Source organism: Camelus dromedarius, chromosome 8 (genome assembly GCF_036321535.1).
Source record: "Camelus dromedarius isolate mCamDro1 chromosome 8, mCamDro1.pat, whole genome shotgun sequence".
Lineage (NCBI taxonomy): Eukaryota > Metazoa > Chordata > Mammalia > Artiodactyla > Camelidae > Camelus > Camelus dromedarius.
Window position 1 is genome coordinate 67,280,836 of NC_087443.1, and position 27,479 is coordinate 67,308,314.

Here is a 27,479-nt window from a genome sequence, read left to right on the forward strand (position 1 = left end):
TCTACTAAGGAATTAAGAGAAAGCACCCTTAAAACAATCTTTCTTGCAAATTCCTAGTAGTGCTAAACATAAAACAGAGAAGGAGGAAAGAGTATATTCTCCCTTAGGTATCCTTGGTTGACACAGAAAAAGCACTGGATATAGATTTTAGGAAACGGCTCTTATTAAAATGCCGGGTTATGAATCTTAAAGACAGAATCTCCCCCTCTCTCTCTAAACTTGAGTAACACAAAGGAAATACACATAGAGACATGCAATATACACATAAATCTCTACCTATTGATCAACTGATAGATACAGCTCAGCTACAGCCATAGCGAGATATAGAGATTTACATGTGTGTACACTCAGTGTATGCGTGTACACATGTATGTATGCTTATGCATGTGAATGTGTACATGCGTATGTGTGTGGCTGCGAATGTGCTTATGCACGTGTGTAAATGTTTTATATGCATGTGTGTGACCGGATGTTTATGTTCTAAAGTTCAATGAAAAGGGCATAAGTACCAAAGTCTTTATCATAAGAACATAAGTGTGTAAGCCTGTGGGTCAGGGCTGGAAGGGCACGCGTGCACACACACACACACGCACACACACTCTCCATATAAAATACAAAGATGGGGTAATAATAGTCGATCGTCATATCCCACACTCCATCTCTATATCTGCATATCATTTTCTCTTTCAATGGAACAATATTGGATTGCTCAGTGACTGCTACAATTTCGTACTTACCTCTATTAGTCCTTAATATATTGCATTACTGCTATGTATGCCTCCTCGCTCCAACTAAATGGAGCGCTAAAGATCAAGGAAAGTTTCATGCTCTCTCGTGTCCCCCAGTGTGGTACCTGGCACAGAGTAAGTACCCAATAAATGCTCTTTGAATTAATGAACGTTCAGATGGATAGATGGATGGATGAACAGATGGGTGGGGACAGGCCAGTCTCTCTAAGAGACCCCGTAGCAGAAGTTGCCTTGCTCCCTTTCACAATGGAGCAGAGTGTTTGGGATGTAGAAGCCGTTGTCCCAAACAAGGGAAGAAGTTACGAGATGTGAGGTGATCAGTCGTGGCCCACTGTCTCCATGCTGGGGCAGCAAGGGAAGCTCTCTGTCCCCTTCATATAAATGCTTCTACCACCCCTCTCACTGAGCATCAGTCAAAAACTTTCAATCCCTGATGCTGAAGACCTCTGCAGAGGAGCAGAGCCCAACACAATGAAAATGGAATCGTGTTATAGAAAATGGATTCTGTGGAGGTCCTGGGGTTCAGCCGCCCACCTCTGGACAGACAGGTCCTGCGATGGAAACGCTTAGGAGACTGATGGAGGTGGGGCTGTGTGTCAAGCACTTCCTTGGTCCTTACTTCATGTCCTTCTTCCTTAAAAAAAAAAAAGCAACAGGAATTCCACCAAATCTTTTGGCAAATTTGGTGCTAAAGACTCTCAACCTACCAAAAAGTGGTTTATTTCCCCACACAGAGCTCAGCAATAGCTCCACAAAGGCAGCTCAGAGGTCCAGCCAAAGAGAAAATATTCCTCATTGGCTTTCATTCTTCGTCATGAAAAGTCAACAGAGAATGTCTCTCAAACACGATTTATCATTCAAGTTGCTCTGTCATTTTCAGGAGCAGCCACACAGAAGACAATCTGGAGTTGTAAGGAATTTTTTAAAAAGTACTGTAAATGCATGGGTGGTTCAGTAAATCTCTTACAAGAATCACTGGGGAAGAAAAACCAAACACCATGGAATCCTAGTCTTTGTGTAAAAGGGGAAATACAGCGGAATGGATAGGTTTACCTTTTCTGGTGGAGATTTAAAAATTAAATATTTCATTAATGAATACAAAGTTCTTGAAATTCAAGCTTTGATTGCAGCCTTTGCTCAGTGGATAGGAGAGAAATTAAGCAATACACTGAGGACGAGACATGCGCCATTTGGAAGCTGCAGCGCTCACAGGAAGCCAGAGCTCAGGACCAGGCCTTCCAGCCGCTGCCTGCAGGGGTTCTGTCTGCTTGGAATGGCCGGATCCTGTTGGATTCCAGTGATTCATACCTCAGGTGGAGCTCTACCCCCTGAAAACATTCCTGAGATGCTTTCTGGTGTGGAATCCTAGGTCCTTGCTGGCTGACTAGCTGATAAGGAGAATAAGCACTGAAGGTTAGGAAACCGTCATTTTGCAAAGGCAGGCAGGCCTGAGGCCCCAGGCTTCATTCTCCAGACTCCCCCCTTTACCAGAATAATGCTGGATTCACATTCACTGCAAATTTCACAAGCTAACAGCCGGAAATACCTGGCAGGGAGGGCAGGCTCACTGGCAGGTCTGGGAGCAGCAGCCCTGGTCCCCCAGGAGATGAGTTCACTATGTCCAGCTCATCTACCTCCACATTTGCTCCAGGCCACAGGACTCTGGGGTGAGGCCAGCTCGATGGCGCCCCCTGCTGGAAGACTGATGCAATGCCCCGGAACTACATCCTCTAAATGGGATATTTAACGTACCACACAGAATTTTATGGAACCCCACAAACATCTTTAAAGAAAATACTCACCTCAGACAATCTCTGGGACGTGAGCTTCTTCCTCAGTAAATTCGGGGAATGGAATTGTGAAGCCTTCTTGCCTTTCAACCAGAAAGTTGTCTGTTCTCCTTTGCCCTGTGGGAAGCAGAGAGAGTGCTGGTGAGGCCACCTGTGAAGTGTGGCCCCGGGTCCCCGTGCTCGCTTACTGAGAACGCACTTTGTAGTCACAATGAGGCAGGAGCTGCCTCAGTGAAGGAAAAGCCTCTTTACAGGTGAGATCGTGACGATTTCCTGGAACTTTGTTGATAAGCCCAGATGGACAGTCAGCGATGGCCTAGGGGGTGAGGGCCAGAGGAGACTAAAGTTTCTTCCAAAAAAAACCCCCTTATTTTTATAATAATAAAATGTACTGAGCTCTTCCTAAGAGTGGGGCAGCAGGTGAAACACGTTCACCATCAACCCTCACGTTCACCTTTTGAGAACAGCATCCTCACCACTCCCATTTTACAGCTGGTAAAACCAAGCCCCCAAGTCAGACAGTAATAAGCAGTGGGAGGGATCCACAGCGAGGTCTACCCTGCTGCCTACTAGAAAAGTCTTCCTCTTACTTGAAGTCAGCTGATCAAATACATCATGCCAGGGCCAGGCTCCGCAAACCGAGGAGCTGATGCCACCCCCTCCCTTTCACTCCTTTCCCTGGGACCCCACCCCCTCAAACTCCCAGTGTCAGTGCAACCACCCATCATGCCCACTGTGAGCATCTCCAAGACGTCCTTGAGAAAGTATCAAGAGAACCACCACCCCGTCCCCAAGAAAGAGCACATTTACCAGGGAGATGAGAAAGTATCATGGTATGCTTCACACACAGACTGAAAGCCAAGGTGGAAAAGAGGGCAGAGGGAAAGGGAAGAGGTATTTACATGTGTCGAGGTGAGGTCCAAGGGCCCCCAACCAAGGGGCTCTGCCCCTTCCACATGGGTACTTTAGACCTGGGGGAAGGGGCACAGAGGAACGTGGGCATTATAACTCCTGGGCTTGTGTTTGCTGCTGCTTTGTGTGGGAGACCAGACTGGGGTGTTCAAGCAGAAGCCAGGAGGCCGCTGTGGCAAACAGAAAGGTGGCATTGCACAGGAGGTTGGTCTAGGTGGGAGCCGAGGTGTGTTTTTTGTCACAGGTTCCACATTTGACCCTTTGAGGGAACTGCACTGTCCCCTCTGGAGGAAGACAACCTGGCAGTCATGAGAGCCTCCACGTGGGCCTTGGTGGTCTCCACAAACCACGGTGGGGAGATTCACTCATTCAGTCAAGTTCCTCAACATCTCCTCCAGGGAACCAAAAGGGGCAGGTGGGGCGCAGTCCGCCTGGTCTGACCTTGACTGGAATGATGCCTCTCTTGCAAGTCGTAGCCTCCCAGTGCCAGCAGGGCACCTGCATGGTCTGAGAGACATGAGTTCGTGAATTCGGAGCGCTGCCAGAAAGCAGTGACAGTTACCACCTCGGCCGTGACTTTCACATGCATGTCAGTGGGGCGGGGGCTGCTGCGGAGAGGGAACTCTGCACTGCTCAAGTCCTCAGACTGCCAGCACCTCTCATTAAGCAAATCGCAGACAACTTCTCTGACGTCTGGGACACGTGGGCTGGGACGCCCAACCATTCAGGCATTGCCCAGATGCTGTAAGGTGCTGCCCAAGCTTTAACATGTTCCACTTAGAAACAGAAGACAGAACTGACTCCATATGCAAGTTGGTGTTCCCCCTGGATGGGGATCAGCTAGGCTCCCTGGGATGGTACCAGAGCTGGGACACATCACTGAAAATCTCAGCTGTAACCAGAACTGCAACTTAAGTTCCATGTTCATAATTTATTTTTAAAATCTTTACTTACAAGATAAGAGAGATGTTTAAACCTGGATTTGCAACTTGGCTGATTAACTTAGATAACAACATAAAAAGAGGGGAAAAGATTTTTTGTTTTTTTTTTTATGTATTGTAGAAAATTTACAAATTCAAAAGAATGTAAACCTTAATTTTTCAAAACTTAAATCTCTGAGTATTTTTTCCAGCTGATAAATGGCATATATGTGTAGTGATAATCAATACAATAAAATCACTCTAAAGCAAAAGCATCTGGTCTCCTTTGGAGTTCCTGGCCATAGATTTCTTTGACATTTCCCAAACTATCCTGTACATCAAGGCTGAGCAAATTACCACCTATAGGCCAAATCATGCCTACCACCTATGTTTGCCAATAAAGTTTTATTAGAACAGAAACACACTCCTCACATATTACAAATTGCTGCTTTCACACTACATCAAGAGTTAAGTAGTTGCAAGACAGACTGTGGCCTAAAATATTTATACTGTCTGGCCCTGCTCAGATAGTCTGCCAACTCCTACTCTTCATTTAAATTATCTTATTAAATGACTACCTGACTGTTTAGCATGGAAAGTCTTGGAATAAGGCTGATATATGTGTTTACAAGGCTCCATTGAAAGCATAGGGCAAAACCCCAACTACGAAGCTTGTGACCAGCACTGTCTGGAGTGGATAATGATCTTATCCTCCAGATGGAAAACAGTGGACAAAATGCAAATGACTCTTCTACAAATACTCTCTGGTTAAAGACAGGGGGCTGGCGGGACAGAGATATTGTGCTTGCGAAGTGCTGTAAATGACACGAACGCAAACTGCTGCTCTCCATTCTGGGTGCCACGTTCACTGTGTCTCCAAACAGACAGTATCTGGGCGTGGTGATTCCCACCATGCCAGCCACCACCGGACCTGCAAGGGGAAATGGCCAGTCCGCATTTCCCAAGCGTCAGACTCCACGCTGCACATCAGGTCAACAAATGGCATCCAGTAAGTATTTGTAAAGTACCCTTTAGGGGCAAAACTTGGCAATAGATCTCAGGGTTTACAATGAGGCAAACTACAGAGTCCACAGACTTCCGGTGGAAAGCAACATAATCAATTGTTATGGATTGAATATTTGTGTCCCCCGCCCCCCCCCGGCCCCCAGTACACATGTTGAAGCTCCAACCTCAATGTGATGGTATTAGGAGGCGGGGCCTTTGGGTGGTAATTGGGTTTAGATGAGGTCATGAGAGCAGGGCTCTTATGATGGGATTAGTACTCTTATAAGAGGAGGAAGAGACACTAGAGTCCTCTCTCTCCACCATGTGAGGACGCAGCCAGAAGGCAGCCATCTGCAAGCTGGGAAGAGGGCTTCCCCAGAGCCCAGCCATGGTAGAATCCTGACCTTAGCTTTCCAGCCGCCAGAACTGTGAGAAATGCCTGTTGCTTAAGTCAGTCTCTGGTATTTTGTTGTAACAACGAAGCTGATGAAGACAGAAATTAATGACAATGTTATTCACGCACTGGAGATATAAACAAAGCAACAGTGGCACAAACATGGGAGTGATTAATTCTGGTTAGGGGCCAGGTTTTATTTCAGTTCAGCTGTGGGGGATAGGTAGGAGCAGGTCTGGCTACATAATTTGCAGGGCCCAGTCTTACATGAAAATAAGGGGCCTTTCATTCAAAAATTATCAAGAATTTCAAAACAGTGCAGGATAGCAATCAAGCAAGTGCAGGTCACTTTCTGTACAAGTCACATGCCCGTGAACCTGATGAGAACAGAAGACATCAGAGGGCATCTGAAGCAGAGGCACGGAGGGAAAGCAGACAGATATAGCCATCCTAGTTAATGTAACTTTCCTGGTTTGGGGGTTCCTCCTTATTTGGCTTCAACACCTTAAAGTCTTTACATGTTCTTGTGGTTACCAAGCAATCCAGTTAGCTAGAAACACGCATGCAAAGACGAATCCATCTTTTATGTCCCCTGAAGATGTTACCATTTGCTTTCGGGGACCCTAAAACCTCAGACCTAGGATGTGAATTTACAACTACCGGCTGCCATATCTGGTCCTTAAGGCCTCCTGCCATTGGTGCTACCTGCCTGTGTGGAGGCCAATCCGAAGCTTAAGCTTTTCCTCAGGCATGTGCCCAATCTGGAAGTGGATGGTGGCACTTAGGAAGTGCGAGGACATCATGGCAATCTCACCCACATGTTGGGTTCCATTGTGGATAGGAAGTCCGCTGGCCACCATGTACGCATCTCCAATGGTTTCCACCTGAAAATAAAGCAACAAAGTCATCTTGTGTGCTTCATGAGGGAGGCTGGGGCTGGGGGTGGGGGTCAGAGCAAGGCCCCTCATTACTGATCCTGCTTTGAGGCCTCATCCTTGAAGGGTCACACTCCCTGACCTCCACTCCATCCGAGTCCTGACTCAAGTCCCTGCTCTTGTCCCGGTTCTTCCACAAAGCCTTCCTTCCCTGAGCCCTCCTCCCTGCAGTCACTGCTTTCTCCTTTGCAATCTGATAGCGGTGGTGACCATATTTCCTCAACCCAAGTTCAAAACCAGTTAGACAGGCAGCAGTGTACTAATGGGGTAAATCTTGAAGGAGCTCCCGGCTCCATCAGGGGGACTCCATCTTACCCAATGTGAAATGTCCTCACCCCACACAAGGGCCCTTGTATACATTTATACATATGTATACGTTATACAAAACATGTATAAATGTATGTATCTGCCTGTAATGGGGTAAATCTTGAAGGAGCTCCTGGCTCCATCAAGGGGACTCCATCTTACCCAATGTGAAATGTCCTCACCCCACACAAGGGCCCTTGTATACATTTATACATATGTATACGTTATACAAAACATGTATAAATGTATGTATCTGCCTGATCTGTCCTCCTCTTTCCCAATCCTCCGAATAAAATCAGCTCTCAGATCCTTCATTCACAATGAATGAGAATTAATGAAAATGGCAAATGTAACAGCCTTTTCCAGATACATTTGCATTTCAGCAGAATCCAAAGATGATGTGGTGAAGGTGGAATTTTAGGCATTAGCGACAATAAGGAAGGACATGTCTGTTTCCCGATGGCCCTGAGATTACCCCAAATCAACAAGTACACAAGTCCAACTGCTTCTAGGCTAGCTCTCCACCATGAGCACGCCCTTTAGTAATACAAACTGATTTTAGCACTCATTCACGCAAAACATAACTGAGAGGAAAACACTAAGAGGAAATCCCAGAGGGGGCTCTTCTAAGTAGAGCAGCTTCCATTTTTCGCTGGGTGAATGTGATCTGCTCTTTGAGACCATCCATACGATCCTTCCTTTCACCCTCGGACAGAGGCAACATCTTTGGGGAACTCTGGGGGATAACCATTGAGGATGTGTCACTGAGGACATGACTACACTGTTCCAAGTCTTCCTGGCCCCACGGCCACAGGCAGAGCCCTGCAGTCATGGTCAGAGCTGGTGCACTTGTGGCTGCCCACCACGTATGTGTGAACACAGGCTCCCTGGACTCTTGATTGGGCCCCAACTGAAAAGTCAGAAAACACATAAAGTGGCATCGTCACCACCAATGAACAAAGCCAAATTTGCCTACATTTTTGCTATTCTTCCCACTAAAATTCATTTTCCACTCCACGTGACCCTGTTCCTACCTCCCCAGAAAAGCACTGGGCAGGTGGTGGTTGTCTGATCTTAACCATGAGTCTGGCGGTCTCAGCTTCAGGGTTGAGCTTCACCCAAATTGCTAAGGATCATGGTAACAGAAGTGAGACTCACACAAGATCCAAAGACAACCTTTAAAGGACAGTAAACATGAGCCTCTCTGAATGTGAATAAATGTGTATCTAGGAGGGAGCTGGAGGAATTAGCCAGTAGAAGGTCAATGCCCATTTTAGAAATGTGTTTACTGAGAGACAAAATAATGGAAGGAAACAGAGGGAACTGATGATTCCTGACAAGCACATACACCTGTCATCAATCAAGCCCTTTTCCAAGAAAACAAACAGGAACGAAACATGGAGTTTCTGCCATGAATTGAGATAGACTGCCAGCCTGAAATAGAGCCTTCCTGCTGGCTGACATCTAGATCTGGGTTCATCCCCACTCGTGCCCGGGAGCCAGCCTACAAGGAGCACGTGTAGCCCCACAACTCGGGAACCAGGCGTCTCACCTTATACACATCGGGAGCTTTAACGCTGTGATCAAACACACTGTACAGCTCATTAAGGAGCTTGACGACTTGCAAGGGGGAGCTGAGAGGACAGAGTTTTGTGAATCCAGCAATGTCTGAGAAAAAGATTGCCACAGACTCAAAATGCTCCAGTTCCATGGACTTTTCAGTCTGAGCTGTTCTCCGGCGAAGCTGAAACGAGAGAACAGGATCATTTTTGAACAGTGTCTTGTTCATCTTGTCCCTACAGACCCCTATGAAGTCTCCCTGGTAGATCTTTTTGGGTTAGGTTTCTGGTTAACCAAATCCATCGTCTAGACGGATTCTTTTGACACTCATTTCTCCCCCTGTGTTTTCTCTAAAGAGATATTTTAACTGGTGGGTATAAATTAGAGGAGGGGGGAGAAGTGGGTCACATAAAAGATTTTCTTTTTCAAAAAATTTTCTCCTTTTTTCCCTATCAGTTATAGTGTGATTATAAAGATTCAGTATGCAAATGTGGAAGCAAATGTAAGCACTCACCAGTCCATGAATCAATATTTTTGCTTCAATCAACCAATCTCACATTAATACATTCAAATCCCAACCCTGGTTCTTTGTCAAGACACATAAGAAGGGTGCAGGAATCTTAACAGCAGATGCTTCTGCCAGTTGTTCAGAGAGCGCACAGGTGATACCAGAGCCAAAAAGAGAGCAAGTTTTGAATCTGAAGTTATGAGTACACGTGGTATTGTGCAAAGGATTTGGACTGACACATCACCTGAAATACTTAGCAAGTAATTGGATTCATGGGACTGGAGCGCCATCTCATGGTCTCTTCCTGTTGCTGCATCAACCATATTCCATGTAAACAACCTACATTCTGTGGATTCCAGGGCATTTGCCTCTATCTTCCTTTACAAGGTGTACCAAATTACACCTGAAACGCTTTTCTCATTTTAGAAGAACCTAATATACGCTTAGGGAAAGAACAAAGGAAATATTCTCCCCATGGGGGAGAGGGGGAGGCTCCTGAGATAGTGATGGTGTTGCTTCCAGGTTCCTCTACTTTGGAATACCTGGGCAGCATTGTGGACAGAAGCCCATCTACCTTCCTCTTCTCGGCCATCAGCTGGTTGGTCCTCTCTTCCACCACCTCCTCCAGGTGACTGGCATACGCTTCCAGCTTGTTCACCATACTGTCTAGTACATTCACGTGGCTTTAAAAGAACCCAGAGATTTACGTCTTTTTCCAAGAACTGTAGGGCCACAGTGGAGTACAACTTCCAAGTACACATTCTAAGACAACACGTCTTGACCCTGAGGTTTCCTGCTTAGGTGTTGTTAATGGGCAGCAGGGCGATGGCGATGGCTGTGAGTCCGCGTGGCAGGATGTCCGTTACCAGCCCTGTGATCTTGAACTGCACCCTTCATTCCTTTAAGCCTCAGTTCCTTCATCTGGGGAGTGAGGATAATAATACACACCTCACAGGGTTGTTCTGAAGGTTTGGGGAGATAATGAGAAGTTGGGCCATGCCTGGCCCCCAGTGGGCACTCATCCTATAGGCTCTTGTTTTAGAAGGGTCTTCAGAGAAATCATTAAAATTCCTCATCTTTCAGATGAGGACACTGGGGCTTGCACAGGAAATAGACTTTTCTTCATATTGGGGTCCTGTTTTCTAAGTAAAAAGTTATGACCAACCCAAGAGACACGATTTAAAACCATTTTGATGTGGAAAACACAGAATACGTGGGCTGCTGTGTTAAGAAATGTATAATGACATGGCCAGATTAGGGGGAGATGCCCTGACTCCCAGCCCAGGCCTCCTGTCAACTCAGGCTCCTTCTGAATGGCTGTGCCCTCATACGTTCAAAGGTCAAAAGATGGCACAAATACCCTGATGTGGGGGTGAGCTACTATCCAGACAAGTGTTCGAGAGGCTTGAATAATTTCAGTCCACAACCACTCTGCAGTCGGTGAGTAGTTTTTCATTGCACCTTCCAGTCCCAATGCATTAGTCATAACCCTTGGAATGCTGGTTTGAAAAAGATTCTGAGGCCATGTCAAAACTCCCTGGGAAAGACAGCCTTGATTGGTTAGTGGCATCTGGAATGGACAGAGGAGGGCAATGAAAGTACCCATGTCTGAGCCATTTCTGTATCACTTATGAAATAAAGGGAGAATTTACCACTCTGCTTGGAGCACCGCACTCCTTTACCAGCCCTGTGAGCGTGAGATGTGCAGACTGTGATAAACCAATCTAACTGTATTACAGATGTACAATATGACCTCGCAGAAGGGGATGGGGGTAAAGTGCCGACTTAAGCCAGTTCTGAAGTGACCAAAGGCGAAAGGACCGACTCATCATCACCGTACTCTCGTTGGTAAAATTGCCTCTCACGGGGGAAAAGATGAACTACTCTGAAACTACTGCACACATAGACTGGGACTGAACAAATAAGTAAAGGGATGGCAGGTGGTGGGAGCCAGGATTCTCACTGTTGGAAAGGGTGGTTACAGATAAGCAATGAGGGGGTAGAGACTGAAATAAATGAACCATGTGATAATGACATTGGAGATGTCAACAGGAACTCATGTTTAGCTTAATATAGACACAGATGGGCAGATATAGAGATATGAATGTGTGTATCCATATGGGTTGGTACACACACACACACACACACACACACACATTTTCTTGCTCTGTCCACTGGGAGGGGCTAGAGGCAACAGCATCCCAGCAGCAGCAAGCACACCTAGCGTCCTGGTGCTCATTCTCCAATGAAGGAGCCAGGGCTTCTTAGAGACACAGCCCATTCTAGCACTGGGGCAGGGAAGACACAAGATGAGGCTGAAGTGTCTCATGCTACCAGAAAGTTAGGAAGCACAGAACAAAACTCAGCAATGGGTATACGTCAAAGGTACCCAGAAGCCGAGTGAAATTAAATGATCGAAGATAAAACAACTCGAGCAACAAAATAAAGCAGTATTAGATATAACCCCAAACATAAAATAACTATATAATAAATTACATCTAAATATAATATAGAAATACAGCATACTTGAATAAGTAATTGAATAAATAAACAAATGGGAGAGAATAGACAAATCTCCAGGAGAGAGAAATGCCCGATAATTTACAGATATTTCTCCATTCAAAGTGATGGAGCAACTCCCCACTCCTTAAGTGGAGCCTTCACACGGTGACTTCTCTCTTGAGAGGACAGTATAGGAAAAGGAGAAGCCAAGTCTCAGACATTAGCAGGCATCAGAATCACCTGGGGGAGCTAATTAGGGCACAGATCCTGACCCGCTCCCCGTTTCCATTTCAGAAAGGTCTGGAGTGGGGCTGAAATTTGCATTCCTTACAAGTTCCCAGGTGATGCTGCTTCTGCAGGTCCAGGGAGCATGCCAGGCAGCGCTTCCCACACCGCGGCTCTTCAACATCACCTGGGAACTTGGGAGAAATGCAGATTCTCAGACCTGATTCCAGCCCCTCTGAGTCAGGAACTCTGAGGATGGGACCCAGCAAGTCTGTGTTTTAACCAGCCCTCCGGGTGATGATGATGCCTGCTAAAACGTCTCAGAACCACTGGTCTAGGGCGCACAGAGAATCGATATTTACTATTTCTAGCACCTGGATTGTTTGCAGGGATGTTTGAGAAGTTAATGGAAGAGTGTGCTTGTCTGTAAAATAGGTGCACGTTCTATTTTTCCTGGTTGCAGTGCCGTGTATCCACAGTTCCCTGTAGCGGCTCTCATTCACCTTGGTCAGCAGAGGACCACAGTGAGGGGGAAATATACCGACTGTCCGGTCTTCCCACCCCTCCCCTACCCCAGCTGGCATGATCAGTTGGCAGCTGAGCTTAGCAAGGGCAGATGGGGTCCTGCCTGGGCAGACCTGTCTAGATGCTGGGTTCCAAACTTAGATGCACCTGCATTTGGGATTAACTTTATAGGATCAGTCTCACCTCTGCTTCATTTAGCCGTAAACTGGAAACCAGAATCTGGTTTCAAAGCAACTAGTACACTCAGAAAGACTCCTGACTTGAACAAGTCTCCAGGGAGTGCATGAGGCTCTAAAGAGGAACCCTGGGATAGGCCCCTGGGGATGGGCTAGAAATGGGAGGCAAGGCAACAGAGGAAAAAAGTCAGAGGGGCTGGGTTTACAAGGAAACTGACACACACACACCACTCTATCCTCCCTCCAAGATAGTGGTTCTCAGCCCATACTGCACGTTAACACCACCTGGGGAACTTTAAAAACCCTGATGGCCAGGCTGCACCCCAGGCCAGTGACAGATTCTCTGAGGCTAAGATCTAAGCATCAGGAGTTTTCAGAGTTCCCCAGGTAATTCCAATGTACATCCAAAGTGGAAACCAACAGTTCTGGGGATTACACCCATTATCCTTTTTCAAAAATTTATCTTGATAACATTCTGCTTCATCTCCAATTGCTTTTGCCCTTAATTCCCCCATAAAATGTGTTACGAGACAACTTGGCAAGAAGACAAGCCTGAACATACCTTTTGTAAGTGGGCAATTGGGCACCATTTATTAAATATTTTAAGTATGTTTAAATACATTTATCTCTTCAATTTCATAAACAGAGATCTAGCCTGAAGAAATATTTGCACATGTCCACAGATACAAGGCTGCTGACTGCAACTGGTAACAGCATAAAATGGAAAACAATCAAAATGTCTATCAATCAATGATACCTGACACATTCTTACAGTGAAAAATTTTGCAGTCCTAAAGAAAGAATGAGGCCAATTTGTACATACAAATATGAGGTCAGAGACGCCCAGGGAGAGGGGACAGCCTGCGCAGAGGCTCTGGGGTGGGAGTGTGTGTGGCATGTGGGGGGCACATAAAGGTGGCCAGTGAGACTGAAAAGAACGAGGCATGGGAGATGCAATTAGGAAGATGCAGCAGCTAACAGTGGTCCCCAAAGACATACGTCCACGTCCTAATCCACAGAACCTGTGAATATGAGCTCATTTGAAAAAAAAAAAGGGGGTTTTGCATACATAATTAAGTATCTGGGGTTGAGAAGATTATTTTAGATTATCTGGGTGGACCCTAATCCAATGACAAGTGTCCTCATAAGAGACATACATTCCTTCCAATGTTATCACACACAGAAGTCAGTCTGCATGTTTTATGTTTCAGATAAACTGATGCAACTGTAAGCTTGGGTGTAATTCTCTGCTAAGGTATCGGCACTGACTAGGTCCATTGAAAACAAAATCTATTTACCAGAAGTCTACAGTAAAAGGGGGTGCTTGTATAACCTTAAAGACTTACTTTATTTTGATTCCCAAAATCTTCAAATGTGAAAATTATGCATCCAATGTGGCAGTTTCCACTAGGAGTAAAACTATCATCTCTTTATGGGATTCGGTTCACTTTCATTGGAGACATACTCAACAATTATGTTACCCTCGGAGGGTGTGAAGAAATAGAGATATAAACTAAATAAAGCTTTAATCATGGAAAAAAAATTAAGAGACATATAGAGGAGATGGATACAGAGGAGGCGGCAATGTGAAGATGGCGGCAGAGATTAGAGATTGGTGGCCATGAGCCCAGGCATGCTGGGGCAGCCAGCCCGGGCGAAGAACAGGTCTCCCCTAGAGCTTCTAGAGGGAGCTCGGCCCGGCTAGACCTTGATTTTGGACTTCTAGCCTCCAGAACTGTGAGAGAATACATTTCTATTGTTTCAAGCCAGCAAGCTTGTGGTCATTTGTCAAGTCACAGAGACCACATCAGAGGCCTTCAGTGATCTCACAGGACACAGTAAGGACTTAGTTTTCACGACCCACATGAAAGTCAGGGGAGGGTTTTGAGTAGAGAAGTGACCAGATCTGACTCATTTTCTAACAAGATTGCTTTGGCTGCTGTTACAGAATAAATTACATAGTTCTGAGTTACTCAAATTTTTTTTGTAACCAAACTGCAATTTGTCTTCTAATTAAAGAAGAATATGAATTTCAAAAACATTTTTAAAAGGAACAGATTGTAAATTAATAAATTATTTCACAAAACGATGAATAAAAACAAGCCTTTAAAAGCTGAATCACTATGCTGCCCACTAGAAATTAACACAACATGGTAAATTGACTACACTTCAATAAAAAGAAAAGAGAAGGGAAAAGCTACCCTGAGTGACCAAAGCCAGCCAAGGAGTCTCTCCCAGCCTCACCTTCTGGTGCCAGGCTTTGATCACCAAAAGGTCCACGGTCCTGGTAGTGGACCAGCTCCCTCATTAGGATGGCAAAACTGTAAATGTCTCCCTTCGCAGTGCCAGACCAGGGCGCCTCTGAGAGCCGCAGCAGCACTGGGGCCGTCCAGTAGGGCTCTGCAGAGCAAAGGATGCCAGAGGGAGGTCAGCACGGTGTGAGAGCTGCCGGGCAGGACCGGAAAAGCCAGCCCTTCCTTCTCGGGGATAGAACAGGAGCAATGAAGGCATCCAACCCCCAAGAAGTCGGCCTGCTGGGGCCTGACTTTAAAGAGCAAATGGGGGTCCGTGTGTGTGAATATGGAGAAAATGATCAGGCCGGCCGTGCACTGGCAAGTTAACAGCAGCTGACTTACGACTGTGCAATTACAGGTGGTTTTCTTTCCCCTTTTCCCTTTCTGTGCGGCCTCCTTTAAAAAATAATTTATTGAGACACGATTCATAGAACATAAAACAAGCCACTTTAAAGAGAACAATTCCGTGGCATTTAGTACGTTTGCAACTTTGTACAACCGCCACCTCTATCTAGTTCCAAAACATTTCTGTAATCCCCCCAAACTAAACCCTTGTGCCCACTGAGAGGTTCTCCCCCTTTCCCCACCCCCAGCCCCTGGCAACCACAAATCTGCATTCTGTCTCTACAGATTCATCTATTCTGGATATTTTATAAACGTACATTTACTTTGCAGCGATGTTCACAGTTTATGTCATTATAGGTTATAACCATGAAAAGAAAATATGTGGGGGGTTGGGAAAACAGAAGTGGCTAATAGTACGCTTTCAAAATGTCCCCGTCTTTTTCTGTAAGACGCCATCTTGCCCCCACATTACAGAAGCTCCCCAACACGCACACAGCGAAGCTGCTGACACTGTGCTGCCTCAGACGGAGGTAGGCAGGGCTGAGGGCACTGCGCGCAGCACGGCCAGGACGCTGCGAGGTGAGACTCGAGGGTGTTTAGGCAACATAGCCAAGCCGAGTCACCCCATCTCAGTTTGCACACGTAAAGGAGGGATGGGTTCCAGGTGGTGGGTCTTGTCTTGACATGCACGTCAGAATCACCTGAGAGCTTTTGAAAACAATATAGATACCCAGACCCCATCGTCACAAATTCTGTTTCCGTTGGCATGGCGTGGGACCCTGTCACCTACATATTTTTTAAAGCTTCCCAAGTGATACTGGAGCACAGAGAGGATGGAGAGCTGCTGAACTCATCATCTGCAAAGTGCCTGGCAGACTGTGCGTTCTCTGTGAGCACGCAGATGAAGATGCAGGGAACTATGGAGGAATAAAGAGATGGGCAGGGACTCACTTCAGGTCACCCCGCTAAGCCAGGCTGAGAACTAGTCTCCTAACTCAGACATCCCACAGTGGATTCATGCCACACCCGTGGGGGCTATTTTTTTTCTCGTCTTCTTGGGTGAACATAATAACCACATGCCATCAGCTCCAGAGGAAGAGAGGAAGACCCACCTGCATGTGCTGTGCAGGTGAGCACCACAAAGTGGAGGTGGGTGAGACAGCCCCTTACCACCCTGGTGACAGCCAGTGTGTAAGGAACTGCCAGCGGTTACCCGAGGGGTCCATCGTTTTCTCATCACACGTTCTGTGTGTCCGGCCGTACCTAGTTCCCACAGCCCAAATCCTGACAGCTTCAATGCATCTGACCATCCACCAGGCAGCTGGAACGCTTGAGGTTACTGTGAGACCCCAGTGGGCTCCTGTGGAGGAACAGCATCCCCTGAAGAGTGAAAATGAGCGAATGAATTAGAGCAGGTGCCAATGGATGCTGCTGGAAGAAACAGAGCCAGAGAGACAGTCGGACAGACACAGATGGACCCATGGCAGGAGACACGCCCATCTCTGTGTTCATCTGTTCAAGAGCCACTAACACAGTCCCTTGCCCACAGGTTCAACCTGGGCAGGGACACCCCCCATAAAAGAAAACTATTTGTGGTCTCTTAATGTAGAGTCATGAATGCAAGGCCAGCTTAAAATAAATGAGGTTAAGCTGTACCTGGACTTCTGATCCATGGAAACTGAGATAAGTTTGTGTTGTTTTAAGCCACAAGACTGTGGCCATTTGTTACACAGCAATAAAACACTAATACACTTGGCCTACATGTGAAAAAAAAAATGTAGCCTCATGGTCAGACTCCTGTGTTCAAATCCCAGTTTGACTGCATAGTAGAGGGCAAGTTTCTTTATCCTGTAAGCCTCACTCTTCTCATTAAAATGGAGATGACGGTAGCCCTCACCTCACACGGTGGCTGTGGACATTAAATGCAATAATGCACGTGAGACACCAGACATGGTGCCTGACACAAAGTAAACACCATTGTAAGTTATAATGAAAATTTTGTATAAATATAATAAAGGATATTAACACTATAGAAACAACACTATGCAATTAGGAATATTTTATTACCTACATACTACAGATTATATTCTATTACTACCTACATATAACGATTCTATAATAACAGAATAGTAATATAATATTATTACATGCCCTTAAGGGTCCTGTGTGAACACTTCACAGGGAGAGGCAGTAACATGAAGAACACTGAAAAATTCTCATGTCATTCACTGTGTTCTTCAGAGGTTACATCAATTATTTTTATGCAATGATGAAGTACCATTATTTAAAAAGAGGGCAGAAAGAACTTCAGTGTCAAGAAGATGCATTCAGGTCTAGACTTTACCACTCAGTCTCTTCAAACAAATCACTTTACCTCACTGGGCCTTGATTTTACCACCTGTGAGATGGGTCTGCCAAGACCGCTGCTACTTGAAAGATGTCCTAGGGACCAGGAGGCTCAGCATCGCCGGGAGCTCAGCAGAAATGCAGCATCTCGGGCCCTGCCCAGACATGCCGAGTCAGACTGTGCATTTTAACCCGATCCCCAGGAGATGTACGTGCCTATTACTCTGAGAAGACCTGTCCTTAACAGTTGTTCTTGGTCTTGGCTGCACATTCAAATCACTCGAGGAGCTTAAAAAGAATACACCAGTGCTGGGCCCAAACGCAAGAACCTATATGAGCTGCAGATGACACATCAGACAAACCAAGCCTGAGTGCAGAGGAAGCCAAAGCAAGAGAGTGATCAGAGTGGAGGAAGGGTGCTTGATTGGAGAGGCTGTAGTGACTTTTTGGTGACTGTTAGTTCCTTTCAAAGAACGTGGGCAGAGTGATCGGCCTCAGGGGGCCTACACGCGCCTTGGTCTGGTTCACTGTGACTTCCTTCACACGATCCCATAAGCTGCACACTCCATTTCAGGAGACAGTGCGCCTGCCAAAGCAAACTGTCCAGCTGTCCCCTGTTCCTCTGGTATGGAGCAGAGGATAGACTCAGAGACCCAGAATGGCCACCAGCGAGATTTCCCCCTTCAAATTGTCATTCGTCCCCACCCCAGCATTTCTCCAGAGAAACCTCTGAGCTAGTTCTTTTTGAGTCACATGCCCCCACTGAAAAGGCTAAATCTACTAGGCATGCATACTGCGGTGAGAACTTACTAGCTTTCTCTTTACATCCAATATAAATGATGCCAACTGTTTTGACTGAGGCAGGAGACTGGTCATGGGAGTCTAGAGTACTTTCCTGGGCTGGGTGGGAAGGGAAGGGAAAGTGGGTGAAGAAAAAGAGAGGAGCCCAGAGCAGGAGGGGAGGTCACATCTGATCCTCCCATTTTATACTGTTTCACTGCCATTTAAATCATTTCATATGCACATTTCTTGACTTTTATATTTTTTTCCCTCTAGTTTAATTTTAAGCCATTCAGAAATGGAAACAAGCCCTTGTCTTCCTATGAAAGTGCCCAGAGTGGAACCAACTCTTAACAGACACTCAATAAATTTTTACTGAACTAACAGTGGTGGCTCAGGGTTGTCCATGGAGACCTAATCACAGGGAGGTTTCTGTTTGTCTACCTCACTTGGTAACAATATATTGGCTTCCCACTAAGGCCTAGGAAATAAAAGTCTAACGGGGTCACTAATACTCAGTTTCTTAGACACAAAGAGCAGTTGAATCCTTGAGGAAGAAAAGTCTTCCTGTGTCATTCAGGCCAACATCACCCACTAAACCTACATGGAGGCTGACTGAGGTCCAGAGAGGACCAGAGAGGGGAAGTGACTTGTCACAGTTACTCAGTGAGTCACCGACCCTATAACCCAGGAGGGCAGAACTTACATTTCACCTAGGTATCCCTCACAACACCCAGCCAGGGTCTTTCCCATAGGAATCTATTGGTTGATGGATGGGAATGCCGATTGATGTATGAACTGCTGACTGACAGATGACAACCAGCCTCGTCCTGCTGCCATGCGTCAGAGTGAGGGACTTCCTCACCGGGACCCATTCCCAGGTCACTGGCGTGGTCCCTTCTAATGGCAAAAGCAGATTCAGTGAGCTTAGGAAGAGCAGCTGGATTTCAGCCCAGGGTGAGGAGAGCATCCTCAGAATGCGGGTCCATACTGACACGACCCACCCGACTCACTTCCCATCTGTGCAATAGGGATAGGAACAGACCTACCTTATATTTTATTGTGAGAATAAGTAAATTAATGTACACAAAGTGCTAGACAGTATCTGAGCCAAAGCAAGCACTAATTCTATTTTAGTCGTTATTAGTAGCAGTACTATTCCCACCAGTCTTCTTTACAAGCATCTTAAACCCTCTTTGCCAAGACAGACTCGCCTGCTGGTTTACCTTTTCAGGTGTGCATCCCAAGTCCACCTCTTAGGGCAACAGCTCTGTGGTTACTGGGGCAGTGACCCCCGTTCTCTGGGGAAAGGAATCATGGATGAGGGAGAAGGAAGGGGTGTTAGGAGTCTCCCTCCCCAACTCGCTTTATGGGCTAGTAATTAGATTTTCTTTGGGGTAAAAAGTCCCACCTTCAAACGTAAACACTCTGTTCTTTCCTGATTAGGTATCCCTTTCAACTTTAGTGTAAAATACTTAACTCTCTTGAAATTTACTTGAGATCAGGGAGGATGAAAAGGATGGAAACTGTGATGGAAGAGGTGGATTTCAGAAGTGGAATTATGTTGTTTGAAGAGATGTGAGGAGGATCAGAGTGTTCAGGAAAGACCACAGTTCACCCAAGACACAGAACTCAAGAACACTACAGTGTCTCTTCCTTACACAAGTTTATGCGATACTCACATTGACTCTGGCATATGCAAATGAGAGCTTGAATATCCAATCCATTTCATTGTCTGAGTTTCTCAAAACATCCTGAAAGACACAGTTATTCAAGACACCACCAATGACTCAACTGGAAGCACAGTGAGTGTCATACTTTCAGTGGATTTGATTTTAATGCATTGGATGACGCTAAGCAGAACTGAGGCCAAGCACTCTGAATCTAGTAACCGGAAGTCTTCCTGGGAGAAGCCATAACCTGACTCAGTATTGAGAAAGCCACGCAGTCTTGAATTTTATAAACACTTCCTTGTTCCTGATGGTCACATACCATGGGGAGGATGGGCCCGGGAACATAGCTCCGAAGTAGTTATGACATCTTAGGGCATGAAACCAAGCTCAGACTATTTCCACCCAGAACCAAGAAACCAGGCACTCGGCAACCACACTGCTAATTTGATCTCCTGCAGACGGCCCAACAAGATAATTCAGGTCTTGCAATCAGATCAGAGAAGAACTGCTCTTGGACGAAGGGGAAAAAGCATTGATAGGCTTCTTTGTCACCTGCCGCTAATTGAATGTGAGGTAAGATTTACTATTTTGCTTAACTTAAGACTTCCTTTTTTGCAATACTCGGTGACAATGCAGATGTTGGGTGGTTCCACATAAACACCAAAGAAGGGCACAATGTTCTCGTGCCTTAATTCACACATCTGAAAAGAATGTAATGGTAATAACAGCTGATGACTATAGTATGTCTTCTGTCCTAGGGACTATGCTCTGTGCTTCACACGTTTTCAGCTAATTTTCACAAAGGCCCTGTGAGAGAACTATGACTGCTTCCATTTTACAGATGAGGAAACTGATGCTCAAAAGATAAAGTTTTGTGTTAAAGATCATACAACTTATTAGTGGCAGAGCTGGGAGGTAAATCCAGGCAGTCTGCCTCCAGCAAATAAACCAGAGGAATGATCAAAGCCCCCCAAAGTAATGGGGGTTAACTAAAACCACGGGGTGAGAAGTGGATCCCATGAACCCAACTCCCTGCAAGGACCAGGTCCTGGGGAGGTGAGTCACAGATACAAAGAATGCAGAGGCAGAATTAAGATCAGGAAGAATTAAAGGCAAAGAACAGGCTGCGTTGCGAGACCCAGGGTTCAGATGCCTGGGTCAGGTATAAGGGTCTGAGATCTTAAGTCTGGGGGTAGAGCTCATGGGCCATGTTAAGGGAAGCAGCTTCCCATTGATGCTCTTGGGGGTGAGGACCACTCCCACCCCAGGTGGGAACAGGGAGCTGACAGGGAGCGGCAATGCTTTGTCTCCTCCCAGGAAAGGAGGCCTCACCAGCAGGATTTCCTGCCGCACGGACGGCTTCCTGACCCAGGCTTCTGCTTGGTCACCAACATAGCAGATGGCCACACGGTTTCCCTGGAACCAGAGACAGAGTGGAATGATCTTAACCCAGGATGATCCAGAAAAAGCTACACTCAGAAAGAGCTAGGAAGGGGCACAGGAAGGCTGGCAAGAAATCTACCTATGAAAGCAATCACTGAGCTCCTCACTGCCCAGATCAGCCCTCAGGGGGCCCTGTGCTACGTCCAGGAGCTAAGCTAGCTGCTCAGCACAGGAGATCTTGTTTAACAGGCATCACAGCCCTGCAAAGTGGGTATGATGGGCCCATTTCCAGATGGGATCACTGAGGTTATGGAACTTGTCCAAGGTCACATGTTTGTAGGCAGTACAGCCAGAATTTGAACATCTGACTCCAAGACTATATACTTTCTATTAACCATGATGTCCCACTATCATTCAGAGGAAATGAATGAATTTGAGGTCCTAAAAGTAAAGCCTGGAGTCAGATACCTGGTTCAAAGCCGATTTCTACCACTTACTACCTGCATAACCTTGAGTAAGGGATTTAACTTTTTCAAATCTTCATCTCCTCATCTGTGCAATGGAAATCAAAAGTAACACCTACCTCACTGATTCGTTGTGAGGATTAAATCAGTTAAAATATGTAACATTCTTAACTCAATGCCTGGCACATACCTAGTTTCCAGCCAGTGGCATATCTTCTTATTATTACCTATTGAATCTGCTTTTAGAGAGTCATTTAATCAAATACTATAAAAACATACCACAACCTGGAAAGATCTGGGTAGGAGAAAAGAAAAGAATCTGGACATAAGAGGAGGTAAGCCTCAGCATGAGAAAAATGTTCACCCAAGATTTGCCACTTTTCACGTGGGATTAATTGCAAAGGACTCAGGGCTGTGATATGATTTCCAAAGAGGAAGGAGTCCCTGCAGGATGAAAGAAAGGTTTCTTGGAAAAGGTGATGCTTCAGCTGAACCTTCAAGAACAAGATGGTTCCAGATGGGGTGGGTAGAGGGCAGTAGGCATGGGACTGCCTGAGGGTGAAACACGTGGCATAAACAGCAAGACCAACTGGATGAGTACAGGATTTAGGCCAAGGGGGAAAAAGTTTCTAAAAGTAGATTAGGACGAAGCAGGAGAGTCTTTGTGTTCCTAGTTAAAGGGTTTGGATGCTATCATACAGGAGGTGAGAACCTGGTGATTGTGTTTGATGGAGAGGAGGGTAAATATTTTAGGAAGATTACCAATAGTGATACATTGTGGATTGTTGGCTTCCATCTTTACCTGGCTAGTTAACCACAACATACAATTTTGCATGAATGAAGGTCCTTAGGGTTCTATGGGTGATAATATCCAAGGAGATTTTTTGTTGCTTAAAAACTCAAGTAAACAATTATAAAAATAAGTTCAGTTGCATAGGGAATGATGTGGCTCCAATCTTCGCTAAATCCAATTTAGAGCAAGGAACAAGTCTTCCCTTTGCTTGGAGCTTTCTGCCCCTACTCTCCAGGACTGCCAATTCAAAGAATAAACACAGAATTTTTTTTTCTTTACATAATTTTTCTTCTGGGGTCTTGAACTCCTGAAGGAGTGCCAGGCACAGGCAGCCATAGTGGTCTGGGATGTGGAAGGGAGGGTGAGAAGGGGCAGGCAGGAATTATGCGGCAGATTTCGGCAGCTGTCACTCTTTATACTGCAGAAGCATCAATTCCCGTGACTGCCTCATCGGTGCTAAAGCACCAAGGATGAAATGATCTATGCTCTCCGACTGCACTGTGCAAGAAGGTGGGCCCCTAGCCCCATGGGGCCAATGGAATTTAAATTAATTTAAATTATGTAAAATCAAAAATTCAGTTCCCCATCATGCTAACGATTAACAGTCACATGATGGTAGTATCTATCATATCGCACTGCATAGATTTGGAATATTTTCATCTTTATAAAATGTTCTGTTGGACAGAGCTGAGTCTAATCTGGAAGCCTGTGTAGGAATCAACTGGGAATTTGCTAGGGAAAATGCAGAATCTCCGGCCCCACCCCAGACCTACTGAGCCAGAATTTGCATTTTGTCAAGTGTCCCAGGTGACTCATATGCACATTACAGTTTGAGAAGCAACAGTCCAGAGTCACTAAACTGCCTTGGCTTTTACCAAAGATGTCCCCCTATTCAGAATACTTCGCTTGACAGAAAGGATATGCAGGGGACAGGACAGAGGCACACACTAAGATCTACATGCTGCCTCTTTGTCCTCAGAAGTACCTGGTAAAGTCCTAGTGGGGCATGAAACAGCTCTTCCCTCTGCTGGCTCTTGACAAAGGAGCTCAAGTCTCCAGAAATCATCCCGCTAGCCGAGCGGCTACTGTTCTCTGTAGACACAGGCGTGCCTCTCTGGGCCAGCTGTAAAACAGGACGTGATTCGGTTGTTCTCGGTAGCATGACCAAGCCGAGGGCTGAAGACATGGTGCCTTTCCCAGATGAGAAAAATCAACACCCAGCTGAGTAACAGTTAATAAATGAGAGTCAGGACTCAAAGTCTGATCTCTCACACCCAGTGTGAGTGCTTAACTGCTATACGGACCACTCTTGTGCCTGAACCACCATGGACGATGCTGTAGTTAAGACGCTGGGGTCAGGCTGTCCACATTCAAGTTCTAGCCTGGCACTCAACTTCATGATGTCAGAGTCGTTTTCCTAAATGAGCATCTAGGGAGGGGACCTCTCTGTTTAAAACCCCCAGTGTCTCCCCAACACTTAGAGAATGTGTTTTAGACAGAGGAACACCGTTTTTCAGGGAGAGTCTTACCTGGAACCCTAACCAAGAAACTGAGCTGCTTTGGCTGAAGAGGAAGATGGAAGACCCAGCATTCCTCCCCACTACCCCTCTTCCTCGATCCATCATTCAACCAAGACCAGATCAGTCAGCCCCAGAATCTTCAGGGACACTTGAAAATGACTAATAAATGAATCCCAATCTCCTGGTCATAGCATGTTGAAGCCTCCTTGACATGGTACCTGCCCAACCACCTTTTTTTTTTTTGAAAGTCATGATTCATTTACTCATAATTCATTTACTCAAGAATACTAATAAAATAAAACTAATACTACAAACTAAAATTTGAAAATAAAGCCAATATGACAGGAATAAAATATATATAACATGAGAGAAATGTTTGGTTTTGACCCACAATGCTTTCTTGATCCTTGCAATTAATCTAAATGTCTTTAGAACAAGCCTGTATACCTTGGTCTAACTTGAGCACTTTTCTAACAAACAAAAACATACTAGGGCACTTTTCTTTTGCTCTGAGATATTTAAGAGTCATACACTTGTTCAAGTACACAGATATTGATTCAATAGTTAAGCTGCATATTTTGTTTTTCTCTTAACATCTTGAGTAGCATGTATTCCTGAGCACGTACTGTCTAAAATTCTAAAGTTGCAGAACTTTGAAATAAAATTTATTTCGGTTGTGTGTTTTTAATCACTTGAGAGGAAAGTAAAATTCAACCCTTCCCTCCACCTCTCCCCAGGAACAAAGAGCTCTTACGAAAGAGTAGAAACCCAGGTCTATCTTTCTACTGTAAGGAACAATTCTTACTAACTTTTCTGGTAAGGCAATAAGTGGTCCAGAATGATCAATATATGCTTACAAAGATTACACGGTTTAATGTCAATGGCCACAACAAAGCGAGAAAGAAAAAAGGAAAGGAAGAAAAAACACTTCACAATTTCAAGCTAAAATCTGCGCAGAAGATAGTCATGGCTGTATTTTCTGGAGTGATGTAAACTTTGTATACTTACTGAATAATGTCATGCTTATTACATGTGCTCCAAGCCTTAAAGCCCTGAGCAGCCCACACCTTGGTATACCCTGCATTGCTTCTCTCCCGGTCACCACTAGCAAGCCCACTCTCCTCAGTGTCACCTCTCTGAAGCCTTCACGATGCTGCGACATTTAATCCCTCCACCTGCAGGGCCTCTGCCTCACCTTGTAGACACCTTCCAGAGTGCTTACCTCTCTTGGAAGGCATTCATTTGTCCTGCCTGACATTATGCTGGGCCTTGCTCCACACATGTGTGTTGAGCAAATGGATATTGTCTTAGTTATTGGTAGATTAAGGGAGTGAATGTGGTTTAGAACCAGAACTCAGGGCTCTGGACTCTCCATTAGCTCACTTTATAAATGAGTCAGCCTCCGCTCTCACCAACTCCCAGATGAGACCTCTTCCACAAATCAGCAGCAGTGAGCAGGAAGGTGAACGTCTGGGCCGGGTGTGGCCTCACCTTGCTCCGGGGCAGAATGGTGACATCATCATAATTGATTTGCCACCAAATGTCCTTCCTTTGCCTCTGCAATGTTCCCCTCTTTATCCTTAACATCAGACCTATGATGACAGCTCCCAGGACAGTAATCCCGAGGGTTAGCGGGAAAATCACAGCAGTCACACCTGGAGGGCGGAGACATTATTACTCAGGCCTGCCTGAGCAGAACTGAGCACACTAGGGCCCCAGCCCAGCCCTGCCAAACAGATGACTCAAAGGCTGCCCAGACACAGGTCTGAGTTAGGACATACAGAGTCTGCTCCAAGCTGTCTCTGCCAGGAATCCTTTCCTGACCACCCCTCTGGTTCCCATGGCAACCACACTCACCTCCTTCTTACATAGAAACCTCCACAGTAGAGCAAGAAAAAGAAGACTTCTAATACCATCACCACTTCCACTCAACAGACCTCACATTTACTCTCACTTGTTCTCAGTGATGATCCACCTAACTCCAGGCCTGGGCTCTGAACCACCGGGCGACACTTCCTTGCCCACACTCTATCTCCTTAGAAATGAAGTTCCTGAGACTCAAATCTCACTAGCCAGTTTTCTCTAGAGCAGAGCTTCTCAACAGGGGAGGTGGGTGATGTTGTCTCTCCAGAGGATATCTGACAATGTCTGGAGACGTTTGGGTTGTTACAGCTAGAGAGGGCTGCTGGCCTCCAGTGGATGGAGACCAGAGATGCAGCTAGGCCTTCTAATACATACAGGACAGCCCATGACTTGCCCTCCTTCACACGCAAAGGTTATCAGCCCGAAAGGCCAATGTTGCTGCCGCTGCTGTGAAGCCCTGCTGGAGAGAATCCTTTCCGGCTGCCTTCTCTAGGTGGCCATACTGACCTGTAATAGCAGGCTCAGTTTCATAGAGTTCATTGGAAAATACACAGCCAGGTTTGTCTTTAGGAAGGGAGCCACGGCGCCAAGTAACAGTGAAGAATTTCCTTGTGAGTCTTAAAAAAAAAAAAAAAAGGAGAAGAAAACAATGAAAGGTCAGTCCCCACTTGATTTATTCTACTTGTCTCTACTTCAGGCAACTGAAGCACATATTTGCGAAAAGCAGGCCTTGGTCTCTTAATTCAAACATCTGCTGACCTACCCAGTTTTCCCACCTCACCTAGACTCTTCAAACCCAGCCCCCAGGTAGTGCAATTCATGGAAGAGCAGATTTTTGTTGCTAGGTGGCATAGCTGACTCTGTTGTTTGATTTAAACCATGGATTGATTGATTTAAAAGATGATGCATCAATTCCCCAATGTTGCTAGGATTTTGTCCCATGTTTGATGTGGTGTCACAAAGCATGGTGACACTTCACAGACCACAACGGTCTGGATGGAGAATGCCTGTACTTACAGTACTGAGTTTGTAACGGTTGGTTGACTTCTTGGGCCAACCCATTTGGGGACATTAAAGTTCTGTAAGAGTAGGAGAGAGGAGTGTCAGATCAAATCTGGACTGTGAGTGGTGGCAGTGGGAGGCAAGAAGAAACTGAATTAAGGTTGAAGTTCCTGTGTATTTGCTCACTGATTTACAGCTGAGAGAACAGAAACAGATCCCCCCTGCCCCCCCAGAATTTCTAGGTACTGGGAGCCCAGGATGGCATCCAGGTCCTGATATCCCCATGGTTCTATTTTGGAGTCAGGCTACCTGAGTGAGTTGGTTTCACGGATCATGAATCTTACCCTGAAGGGGCACCCTGCTCCATCACCCCCCTGGCCAGGACCTCTCCAGGAGACCCTAGAGCTGTAGTACCAGTCCAGCTGGAGCATCAGAGGAGGCCCAGGCCCACGTGGAGGTGCAGGCAAGGGTGCTATTAAAACTGTTATCTGAAATGGCCAAGCCACACC

The 27,479-nt window shown here is 45.8% G+C and overlaps 1 protein-coding gene and 1 pseudogene across 1 annotated transcript in view; one reads left to right on the forward strand and one right to left on the reverse strand.

Annotated features, from left to right (window-relative positions):
- Positions 1-2,552: 2,552 nt before the first annotated feature.
- The window catches only part of LOC105091712 (guanylate cyclase 2G-like), a 40,148-nt pseudogene continuing 15,221 nt past the window's right edge, over positions 2,553-27,479 (reverse strand).
- The window catches only part of ACSL5 (acyl-CoA synthetase long chain family member 5), a 65,404-nt gene continuing 58,233 nt past the window's right edge, over positions 20,309-27,479 (forward strand). The window contains exon 1 of the mRNA XM_064488409.1: positions 20,309-20,518. The gene's annotated coding sequence lies outside the window, so the exon portion shown is untranslated. The remainder of the gene's footprint in view (positions 20,519-27,479) is intronic.